Genomic DNA, 12,210 nt, shown 5'->3' with positions numbered 1-12,210 from the left:
TAAACAATCCAAATGAAAAATGGATAGATGATTTAATAGATACTTCTCCAGAGGACAGACAGATGGCCAAAAGACATCTGAAAAGATGCTTAATGTCACTAATCATCAGCAAAATGCAAATTAAAATCACAATTAGATATCACAACACCCATCAGAATGGCCATCATCAATAAATTAACAAACAATAAGTGCTGGTGAGGGTTTGGAGAAAGGGGAACCCTTTTGCACTGTTGGTGGTAATGCAGGCTGGTGTAGCCACTGTGGAAAGCAGTGTGGAGTTACCTCAAAAATTAAAAATGGAACTGCATTATAAACAACGATTCCACCTTGGGAATTTATTTGAGGAAACCTGAAACACTAATTTGAAAAAACATGTGCACCCCGGTGTTCACTGCACTGTTATTTACAATAGCCAATATATGGAAGCAACCCAAGCGCTCATCAATAGACAAATGGATAAAAGAGCAGTTGTACATGTATACAGTGGAATATTACTCAGCCATTAAAAAGGAAGAAAATCTGACAATTTGCAATAGCATAGATGGACCTGGAGTATATTATGGTGAGTAAAATAAGTCAGTCAGAGAAAGACAAATGCCATATGATTTCAGATATATGTGGAATCTAAAGAACAATATAAGTGAACAAACAAAACAAACAGGCTCATAGAAACAGGGACCAGGCTGGTGACTGCTAGAGGAGATGGGGTTTGGGGGACTGGGTAAGAAAGGTGAAGGAGTTGAGAAATATAGATTGGTAGATACAAAACATATATGGTGATGTAAAGTACAGCCTAGGAAATATAGTCAATATTACGGTAACAACTATTTAGGGTGCTAATTGGGCACTAGAAACATCAGGGAGAACACTTTATAGAGTATATAATTGTCTAACCACTATGCTGTACACCTGAAACTATTACAAAATAATATTGAATGTAATCTGTAATTGAAAAATTTAAAAAAGAGGTAGTAATCATTTCTTCCCTGTAGGGTAAAAATACATGTATTGAAGCTGGTCCTCTGTAATGAACTGCATTTTGTCCAATTAAAAACAAAGGGTGCAAAGCTATCGTTTAGAACTGAAGGACAGATAAAAAGCTTCCCAGAGAAGAAAAAGCTAAAAGAATTCATCACCACCAAACCAGTATTATATGAAATGTTAAAGGGTCTTCTTTAAGAAGAAGAAAAAATATATGAACAATAAAATGGCAATAAATACATATCTATCAACAACTGATTCTAAAAAACAAACAAGTAGAATAGAAACAGAACCATAAACACAGAGAACGTTTTGATGGTTGCCAGGTGGGAGGAGGTCAGGGGGATGAGTGAAATAGGTGAAGGGATTAAGAAGTACAAATTGCTTTTCACGAAGATGGCGCTGAAAGCTAAGAAGGAAGCCCCTGCCCCTCCCAAAGCCGAAGCCAAGGCAAAGGCTTTGAACGCAAAGAAAGCAGTGCTAAAAGGCGTCCACAGCCCCCCAAAAAAGATCCGCACGTCTCCCACCTTCCAGAGGCCTAAGACACTGTGGCTCCGAAGGCAGCCTAAATATCCTCGAAGAGTGCCCCCAGGAGAAACAAGCTTGACCACTATGCCATCATCAAGTTCCCCCTGACGACGGAGTCAGCCATGAAGAAGATAGAAGACAATAATACACTTGTGTTCATTGTGGATGTCAAGGCCAACAAGCACCAGATCAAACAGGCTGTGAAGAAGCTGTATGACATTGATGTGGCCAAGGTCAACACCTTGATCAGGCCTGATGGGGAGAAGAAGGCTTATGTTCGACTGGCTCCAGACTATGATGCTTTGGATGTTGCCAACAAAATTAGGATCATCTAAACTGAGTCCAGCTGGCTAATTCTAAATATAAAAATTTTATACTAAAAAAAAAAAAGTACAAATTTGTAGTTACAGAATGGTCATGGGGATGTAAAGTGCAGCATAAGGAATAGAATAGACAACATATATGCATAACCCATGGACATGGACACTGGTGTGGGGATTGTGGGGATTACCCGAGGGAGTGGGGGACTGGGTAGAGGGGGGCAAAGAGGGAATCTGGGACAACTGTAATAGAATAAAAAATAAAATACAATTAAAAAAAACAAAGGGTGAGAAGAAATTTCAGAGAGTGGATATGAAAAAAGACACAGAACTATTATGAGCACAGCATGTTCTACAGTTTGATGTGTAGAGAATATAGGGCTCTTGGGTGGGAGAATTAGAAAGGAAATTAGCATTTGTGAAACACTATGTGCGAAGTACAAGGTGTATTATTAACTCTTCTCTGAGAATGTTGTGAGGTAGTAATTAGGCACAAGATACAGAGAGGAGGTGTTAGAGGGGGTGAGCCCATGTGGCAAAGGGTCTTGAAATTCATCCAATTGGGAGTACATGGAGATTTTAGGCTAAGGAATAGCATAATCAGGGCTGTGTAATTTTTTCTTTTAGTTTATAACTACCTTAACAAGACACTTCCGTCTTATCACATTAGTAATCAAGTTTATCATCCCCCTCCCACAAATTGAATCACCAGTTTCTTAAATCTGGCAATATGACAATGTTGTTCCATTTATTATTTTTTTATGGAATAAAGATATCTTTGATGATATTAGGCCTGTTTTTTGTGATTCTTTTTATAGGACACCATATAGTTATTTTTAAATTTTCCTCTTTAAGCATCTTCTCACCTTTTCAGTGTTTTGTTTTGTTTTACCTTCCCCCATTACATCCAGAACTTGTTGTCTGCATGTTGATTGAATGAACCCAAATGCTTTTTCTTTTCAATTATTTTCTTTTATCATTACATGAATCTTGCTCAAAGCTATAACATTCCATAATTCTTTTTTAAAATTTTTAAAGCATGGTTATTCTATTACAGTTGTCTCAATTTTTCCCCCTCTACCCATTCCCCCCCACAGTCAATTCCCATTCTGTTGTCCATGACCATGGGTCATTAATACATGTTCTTTGTCTAGTCCCTTCCCCTTCTTTCCACTATTGTCCTCTTTCCCCATCTGCTCTGGTCACTTTCAGTCTGCTCCATGTTTCTATGCCTGTGGTTTATTTTGTTCGTTCATTTATTTTGCTGAATAAATTCCACTTATAGGTGAGATCATATGGTATTTGTCTTTCACCAACTGGCTTGTTTCACTTAGCATAATATTCTCCAATTCCATCCCATAATTCTCTTTAGAGTGCAAGCTTGATTTGATATTTTTTTTTGTTATTCTTTTGCCCCCACATCCAAACACCACATTATGTCATCTATTACAGAACTTATTATGACTTTTCATTACAGGCTTTGCTTAATTCTGTCTGTGAACTCATGCATTGTTATCTTTCATAATAAATTTCTCTACCTCACTGTTTTTTCTTTCTCTCTTTCTTTCCTTTCTTCCTTTCTTTCCTTCTTCCTTCTTCTTATTCCCCCCTCCCTCTCTCCCTCTTTCTTTCTTTCCTCCTCCCTTTCTCCCTCTCTCCCTCCCTCCCTCCTTTCCTTCCTTCCTTCCTTCCTTCCACCTTCCCTCCCTTCCTTTCTCCCTCCCTCCCTCCCTTTTTCTTTTTCTTTCTTCATGTTGTTATCCAAAGTGAAGAAGATCTGCTTATCTGTATAAGGCATATCTGTCTTTAGTGTTCATTTCTTTTCTTTACTTACTGATTATTATCTAACTCTTAGGAATAAACTGATTCTAATGGACTCACACTGTACTTTGCTTCTTAGTAGGTGGCCACTAAAAGGATGTGAGATCAAATTTTTCATACAATTATCAAATGAATAGACAGAAGGATATAAAACATCTGGACTTTTGGGTAAGCATTTGGTAACATATGCATTAGAGAAATGGAAATGAGTTCCTTGGGCTATTGATACTACAAAATGAATCTTGGGACTATAAACAATGGACAGTTTAAAATGAAGCAGCATGTGGGTGAGTGATCTTGGTTTAGATTAGCAGAGCTGGTAGATTTTTAAGGTCAAACCAAGCTTTAACATCTTCATAAATAATCTAGAAGACTGATTTGAAAAAACTTTAATTACATGTTTAAGCAACTTCAAGCTGGGATGTGTTAAACATAATATGAGGAGAAAGACTAGAAGAAGCGGATAGACAGAAAGATAAATGTTTTTATTCCCCATTAATCAGAAAAAATATAAAATAATATATTAGTGTGAGAACAATTTCAAGTTTCACTATTAAAAGGGAAAAAAGAAACAGGAGTAAATGAAACTACATTGAAAGAGGCCATAGAAAGTACTTTGTGATATGGAATAGGAGCTAAATGTTAACTATTATATAGAGTTCTCTTAAAAAGACTCTGATTTCTATCAAGAGTGCATATGATTTGCTAACTTAGATGCCAATATGACACAGTATCAAGATTTTTACGCAAGTCATAAAATCATATGCACAAATTCACATATTTTATACTTTATTTTATTTAAGAAATTAATATATAGAGAGATTGATTTTGGGAAGTGAACAGTGGTATGGATTTCAACATTTGTATAGGTTTATGTAACAAACCACCACCACACTCAGGTGACAGAGGATTTCCATCATTCCCAAACATTTCCTTTTGCAGCTCTTCTTCCAACGCAGATCTCCAGGAATCCCTTATTTTCTCTACTACTATAATTGGAATTTGCCTCTTTGAGGATATCATATAAAAGGAATCCTTATTATATTGTTTTTATTGTTGTTCTTTGAGGTAGATACTTTTTATTGTGATCAAAAATACATCACATAAAATTCACCATCGTAACAATGTTTAAGTGTATACTACAATAGTGTAAACTATATGCACATTGCCACACAACAAATTTCTAGAACTATTTCACCTTGCAAAACTGAAATTCCACATCCATTGAACAACTCCCCCTTTTCCCCTCCCCAAAGGCCCTGGAAATCACCATTCTACCTTCTGTTTCTACAAGTTTCATTATTTTAGGTTCCTCAGTAAGTGAAACCATGTAGTACTTGTCCTCCTGTGACAGACTTATTTCACTTAGCATAATTTCCTTAGAGTTCATCCATGTTTTGGCATACGGCCGAAGTTCCTTCCTTTTTAAAGTGAATAATATTCCATTGATGTATATATCACATTTTCTTCATCCATTTATCTGTTGATAGATGTTTAGATTGATTCTACCTCTTGGCTATTGTGAATAATGCTGCAATGAATATGGGTGTGCAAATATTTGTCCAAGATCCTGTTTTCATCTTTTTGGATCTCTGTCTAGAAGTGAGAGTGTTGTATTACATAATAATTCTATTTTTAACTTTTTGAAAAACCTCCATTTTGTTTTTATTATGACTGTGCCACTTTATTCCCATTACCAATGCACAAGAGTTCAAATTTCTCCACATTCTCATCCTGGTTATTTTCTGGGGTTTTTTAAAAAGTTTTTTTTATAATGGTCATCCTAATGGATGTAAGGTGATACTTCATTGTGGTTTTGATTCACACTTCCCATGTTGAGTATCTTTTCATGTGCTTTAGGCCATTTGCATATCTCCTTTGGAGAAATGTCTATTCAAGTCCTTTGACCATTTTTTTAATTGGGTTATTTCATTTTTTATTGTTGAGTTGTAACTGTTCTATGTGTAGTTTGGATATTAACCCCAAATCATATTATGGTTTGGAAATATTTTCTTCCATGCAACAGGTTGCCTATTCATGCTGGTGATTGTTTCCTTTGCTGGGCAGAAGTTTTTAAGTTTGGGGTAATGCCATTTCTCTGTTTTTGCTTTTGTTACTTGTGTTTCTGGTGTCATAACCAAGAAATCATTGTCAAATCCAATGTTAGGAATTTTTTTTTTCCTGGAAGCTTTATGGTTTCAGGTTTTACATTTATGTATTTAACCATTCTGAATTATTTTTTTGTATATGGTGTAAGGTAAGAGTCCAACTTCATTTTCTATATATAGATACCCAATTTTCTCAACACTATTTGTTGAAGGAACAATCCTTTCCCCACTGTCTAGCCTTGGTCTTGTATAATAAAATATAGGTGAAGGTTTATTTCTGGGTTCTTTATTCTCTTCTATTGGTCTATATGTCTGTCTCTATGCTAATACCATCCTGTTTTGATCACTGTAGCTTTGTGAGGTGTTTTGAAATTAGGAAGTGTGAGATCTTCAGCATTGTTTTTCTTTCTTAATATTGTTTTGGCTTTTGGGTCCTTTCAAAATCCCTATGCATTTTAGGATTTTTTTTCTATTTCTGCATAAAAATGCCATTGGAATTTTGATAGAGATTGCATTGAATTTCTAGATCACTTTGGGTAGCATGGATATCTTAACGAAATTAAGTCTTCCAATTCATCAACATAGGATGTCTTTCCATTTATTTGTAACTTCTTTCATTTCCTTCAGCAAAGTTTTGTAGCTTTTCACTGTATGAGTGTTTTGTCCTCTTGGCTAAGCTTATTCCTAAGTATTTTATTCTTTTTGATCATGTTGTAGATGGGATTACTTTCTTAATTTCCTTGTTTAATTGTTCATTGTTGGAATACAGAAACACGACTAATTTTTATTTGTTAATTTTGTGTCTTACAACTTTGCTAAACTTTTTTATTGGTCTAAGAGAATTTTTTGTGTGGAGTCTTTAGAGTTTTCCACAAACAATATCATTTGGTTTGTGAACAGAGATAATTTTACTTCTTTCTTTCCAATTCTTTTATCTCTTTTTACTTTTATCTCTTTTACTTGCCAGAATCCCAGGACTGTGTTAAATAGGAGTGGCAAGAATGCCACTTACCTTATTCGTTACCTTATTCCTGATCTTAGAAAGAAAGAGTTTAGTTTTTCACCATTGAGCATGACGGCTCTGGGCCTTTTATACATGGTCTTTATTATGCTGAAATAATTTTCTTCCTTTCCTAACTTGTTGAGTGTTTTTATCATGAAAGGTGTTGAATTTTATCAGATGATTTTTCTGCATCAATGAGGTGATTGTGTGGTCTTTGTTCTTTATTCTGTTAAGATCGTATATTACACTGATTGATTTTCTTATATTGAGCCATCCTTGTATTCCCAGAATAAGTCCTACATACTCATGCTTTGTATATATATATATGGATGTATATTTTTCTGAGCTCTTTGCTTGTGAAATGTCTTTTATTTTGCCATCACTTGGCTGTGTAGTGGATTTTTGGATCTCTTACTATCCTCTAAATGTGATTTTATTATTTTCTAACTTCCAGTATTGAGATGGGAAGACTGATACTTATTCTCTTTGAAAACTTGCAAGACTTCATCCTTGGAATATAGTAATTTCACCAGGACATGATCGGCTTTTTTCATTATTCTGGCCTATAACTTGATGATCTTGGTCACTCAGAAAACCAATATCTTTTCCTCCTCGGACTTCTAAAATTTCTATTTTTTTTCCAGCTTATGATATGCTCTGTATGGTGGAACATGTTCTCCATTCAGTCCACTTAAACACTAATGGAGTGTTTAGCAGTGACCATTTTGTTTTTCAGTTAATTGAATTTTTAAATTTTAAGTGCACAATCAAGTTCTATTCTTTCAGAAAACTTTTTTTTGTGCTTTAACTGTAAGTCCTTCAACACTCCTTACATGTTATGAAAGTGTTCTTTTGTTCTTCAATTAAATCTTCTTTCTTAGGAACCAGTTGATTTGATTATTTAGTAACATGTTTCCTTCATGTTATAGTATCCTCCTAAATGGTGAATGGTCTTTTTGGTTGATTCATATCTTTAGGTATAAATTCCATCAAGAGATGGAAAACAGATTTATTGGGCAATGTTAGAAGAGAGACATCTACTCAAGACAGCTGTACCCCTCACCCCAGGCATAATGCCACCTATTGTCTTTACCCCTGGTGTACCATACAGGCAAGGCTCTTACACAGTTTTTCAGTCCTAACTTTGTAAACACTGATGCTATGAATCTGTAATTTCTGCCCCAGAACCCAAGGCCTCAGACGTATTTGGGTGTTCCTCCAGGTTTCAACAATAGTGGAGAGTTGTCTGAGTGGCCTCAGAATCAAAAGAGAAGGGAATCAGGAATTTGAGCTCAAAATTCTCTTTGATTTGATTTGATTTGATTTGATTTTTTAGTCTCTAACTTTTAGATAACTGCCCAGAATACAAAAATAAAATGTTGGCACATTAAATATACATGTTGTGTTGTAATTTAAGGTTATATAACATGTAAGTGTTGGTATAGCTGTTAAGTATACATAATTAATTGAGGTATACATTTCGTAGGAGTCATAATGGGAACAAATTATATTTTAAAATAAATAGAATTCTAAATACATTTTTTTTTGTTTCAAGTAAGACCTCTACGATGAAGTACCGCATATATTTAAATGTCCCATTATGGATTAAAGAGTATAATTATAATTCATGTTAAGGTTTGTAGTTTAAGTTTATATTAGATAAATTGTGTGTTGATTTCTGAATCACTGTCACTTAAATTTAGCTAACTCCATCAACAAACTAAAACGGAGAGTGTAAATTTAACAGATCAGATGTTTGAACATCTAATAGACATATTGAACATTTTATGTCTAAATAGACATTTAGACCTATCAGAAAATTGCAGAGACGTTGATTTACCCATCCTAAACTCTGATAATATGAAAAGTTTTAACAACACTGGTTCAATTAATTTCTCTAAATAAATTATAAATTAACGAAATGTTTGTCAGGCCACACTCTGATCCAGGATTGCAAACAGTGGCCACCAGCCAAGGACGCTTAGTACTCTCATGCTGAAATACGAGCTGGGCCCTGGGAGACCAGAAAAGCCTCAATAAACATCTGGGCCCTTCTAGCTGCTTACTATTTTCAGTTTTTATAACGGTATTCACTGAATTTCTATATAAAAACAAAATATACTGACTTCATACTTTTCCTTAGAATAGACAAGAAAATCTTCAGATTTAGCACCAATTTGTTTTTTTTTTCAGTTTTGCTTTGATCAGTGCTGATGCTTCTCTTATTAACAAATTGTATTTTGCCTCTGCATTTTCTCCATTTCTATGACCTCTCTTGTTGTCTTTTTCTTTCTGCATTTTGATATTTTTAATTAAATTAGTAAGAGGTATTCAATTACTTTCAATTTAAAAAAATCTATAAAATGGAAAATCCATCTGTCACAAAAGTAGGTGGTGTGCTTGGATAAATAACAATTTAAGATGATAAATTAATTCATCATCTAGAACTAGAGCCTAACTCTCTAACTGTGATTGTTAATGGTGGCCCACAGAAGTGTTTGGTTTGGCCAACAAGGTGTTCTTTTAAAAAATTGAATATGATCCTGGCTGGTGTGGCTTAGTGGATTGAGCGCTGGCCTGTGAACCAAAGGGTCACGGGTTTGATTTCCAGTCAGGGCAATGCCTGGGTTGCAGGCCAGATACCCAGTAGGGGGCACATGAGAGGCAACCACACACTGATGTTTTTCTTCTCATCTTCCTCCCTCCCTTCCCCTCTCTAAAAAAAAATAAAATAAAATAAAAAATAAAAAAACAAGAATTTCCTAAAAAAATTGAATGTGAATGAAGTGGAATACCCCTTTTCCAACTGACCCCAGGCCAATTTAGCAAAGTGATATTTTTTCTATTTCTTCTAACCACCTCTCTGCTCCTGACTATTGTTGGCTATTTCATTAATTTTATTTACATTGGGATAGTTAATATTTGCATATCTTCAGTGACTAATTAAGTAATCTATGCCTTTTAAATAAAAATGTAAAACTAAGTCCACTATAAACAATATTTACAGTATCATCGCAGAATTAAGAAATGTGATTGAATGCATGGAGAAAGATTTATAATCCTGGGTTAATAAACCTGTACTACTTGCTGGAGGATGTCCAAGGTACAAGAATCACCAGGTGCTACAGTAGTATCTTTTGCAGCTTCTTCAATTCTTTATAATTCATATTCAACTGACATTGTTTCTCGTATCATAGTGTCCTATTTCTTATACTGATGACTCATACTTATGGAGTACTTGCTGGAAAAAAAATTCTTATGATATATATATATGAGGTCTGTCCAGAAAAAGTCGAACCATGTTAACATAACAAAAACATTTTGCATGACATCAGTGTGACCTGGCAGGTGAGGAGAGTGGACTGGAATGTGCATGCATGAACAATGATGACTTCACTGTACTAGTCAGTGGGGGCAGTAGATGCCATTGAGAGAGCATGTGTACTGTATGACTGTTGCATTCAAAATGATAGAGTGAATAGAGCAATGAATCTGCATCAAATTTTGCATTAAGCTTGAACATTCCTACACAGAAACTATTTGGGTGATTCAGAAGGCCACAGCTATGGGCAAGTGGTGATTGTCACTATTACAACACACCCGCTCATGGACCATGTCTCATGCAGAGTTCTTTGGTGAAATATCAAATCACCCAGGTGATTCAGCCCCCCTACAGCTTAGATTTGGCACCCTGCAACTTCTGGCTTTTCCCAAAACTAAAATCACCCTTGAAAGGGAAGAGATTTCAGACCATCAATGAGATTCAGGAAAATACCATGGGGCAGCTGATGGTGACAGTAAGAACTGTGTGAGATCCCCAGGTGCCTATTTTAAAGGGGACTGAGGCATCATTGTCCTATGTACAATGTTTCTTGTATCTTGTATCTTCTTCAATAAATGTCTCTATTTTTCATATTACGGGGTTGGATATTTTATGGACAGACCTTCTATGTTTCTTTATTTTACCTTAACATTTGGCCAATATTTTGGCTTGTTATAGAATTCTAGATTTAAAATAATTTCCTTGAGGTTTTTGAAGGCATTACTCCTCTGTTTTCTAGTGCTCAATATCGTTGGTGAAGGTCTGTCACCAGTATGTTTCTTATTCCATTGTAAGTGATCTGGATTTTCTTCCTCTTTGAGCCGTTAGGATCTTCGGAGTTCTGACATTTTACCAGGTCATGTTTAAGTGTGAATTTTTATTCATTCACTTTGCCCAGAAAGCTGTGGACCTCTTCAATCTAAAAATTCATTTATTTCTTTAGCTCAAATATATTTTTTTGACATATTTGTTTGATTACATCTTCCCTTTAGTGTTTTTATTGCCTTTTTATTTTTTTGAACTCCTATTAAATAGATATTGGACTTTGTGATACATTTTCCATGTCCTTTAACTTTCCTCTCACATTTCTCCACTTTTTATTGTTTTTCTATAATCTTGGATATTTCCTAAACTTTATTTTCCAAATGATCTCTTTATTATTCACCCTTAATATGCAGTTTTTCCTTTACATTTATCACCTGAGAAATTATTCTTTTAATTTTCCAGAACTTTTTCTTGTCTTCTGGTTGTTTCTTTAGAATAGTCTTGTCATGTTTTATGGATACAGTATCTTGAATCTCTCAGTGGTTATTAATAAGAATTTTAAGATTTTCCTCTTTTCCCTAAATTATCTATTCTCTCTGGAGACAGTTGACCAGTAAATTCATCTTGGTCTTTTTGATTTACGTTGCCGGTTGTCCTAAAATATCTGGTGATTCTGGCTGGTCCACTCACATTTTCAACCGAAGGACTAGATTGGTTATCATGGTGAGGTGCAGTTGAACAGGTCTGTTCCCCAGTAGAACTACCCCCTGAATGCTTGGCCTGACGAGGGTCCCGTGGATGGGGGCAGACTGTGTTCACTGGCAGGCTTTGCTTTAGCTTTGTACAGGCATTAACAGGGAGGCAAACTGCCGCATCTCAACCCCAGATGCTAAAATAAGGGCAGCTGTTAATCAGCCAATGGAGGGCTCAGCTGAGTATCTTTCTGGGGCAAAGCTGCTTTGCCCTTTTGTCCTTTCTATGCTCCCTGTGAGGGTCCAGAGTTATTTCAAACTGCTTTGCCTTTTTGAGGCCCCTCTCCACTTAAGGAGCCCCAAGAAGCAACTAATTGTCTTTAGAGAGCAGCTCAACAGCCCTGTTCTGCCAAAGCAGGATGCTCTGGAAAGAGGGGAGAGCAGGACAAGAGGCAGGGACCCTACTCCTTCAGCTGTTCTGAAGACAGCTCACCAGGGACTCACCCTGCGTTAGCTGGCAGCCCTCACCCACTCTTCTCATGTGTTGGGGAGCCATGAGCTGGGTTGGCGGTGGGAGGGCTGCCTTGCACTGCTGTTTTCTCTGCCAAGCTTCCCTTCCTGTTGCTTCCTCATTCAGGATTTCCTCAAACCTCCGGTTCTAAGGTGATTT

The 12,210-nt window shown here is 35.9% G+C and overlaps 1 pseudogene; it reads left to right on the top strand.

Moving 5' to 3' along the window:
- Positions 1-1,377: 1,377 nt before the first annotated feature.
- LOC129084313 (60S ribosomal protein L23a-like) lies at positions 1,378-1,844 on the top strand (annotated as a pseudogene).
- The last annotated feature ends 10,366 nt before the right edge of the window (positions 1,845-12,210 follow it).

This window comes from Pteronotus mesoamericanus, unplaced genomic scaffold (genome assembly GCF_021234165.1).
Source record: "Pteronotus mesoamericanus isolate MK-2021 breed Mesoamerican mustached bat unplaced genomic scaffold, CSHL_Meso_final contig_130, whole genome shotgun sequence".
NCBI lineage: Eukaryota > Metazoa > Chordata > Mammalia > Chiroptera > Mormoopidae > Pteronotus > Pteronotus mesoamericanus.
Note: the sequence above shows the minus strand (reverse complement) of the source record. Positions and strands in the feature narration are given on the sequence as shown.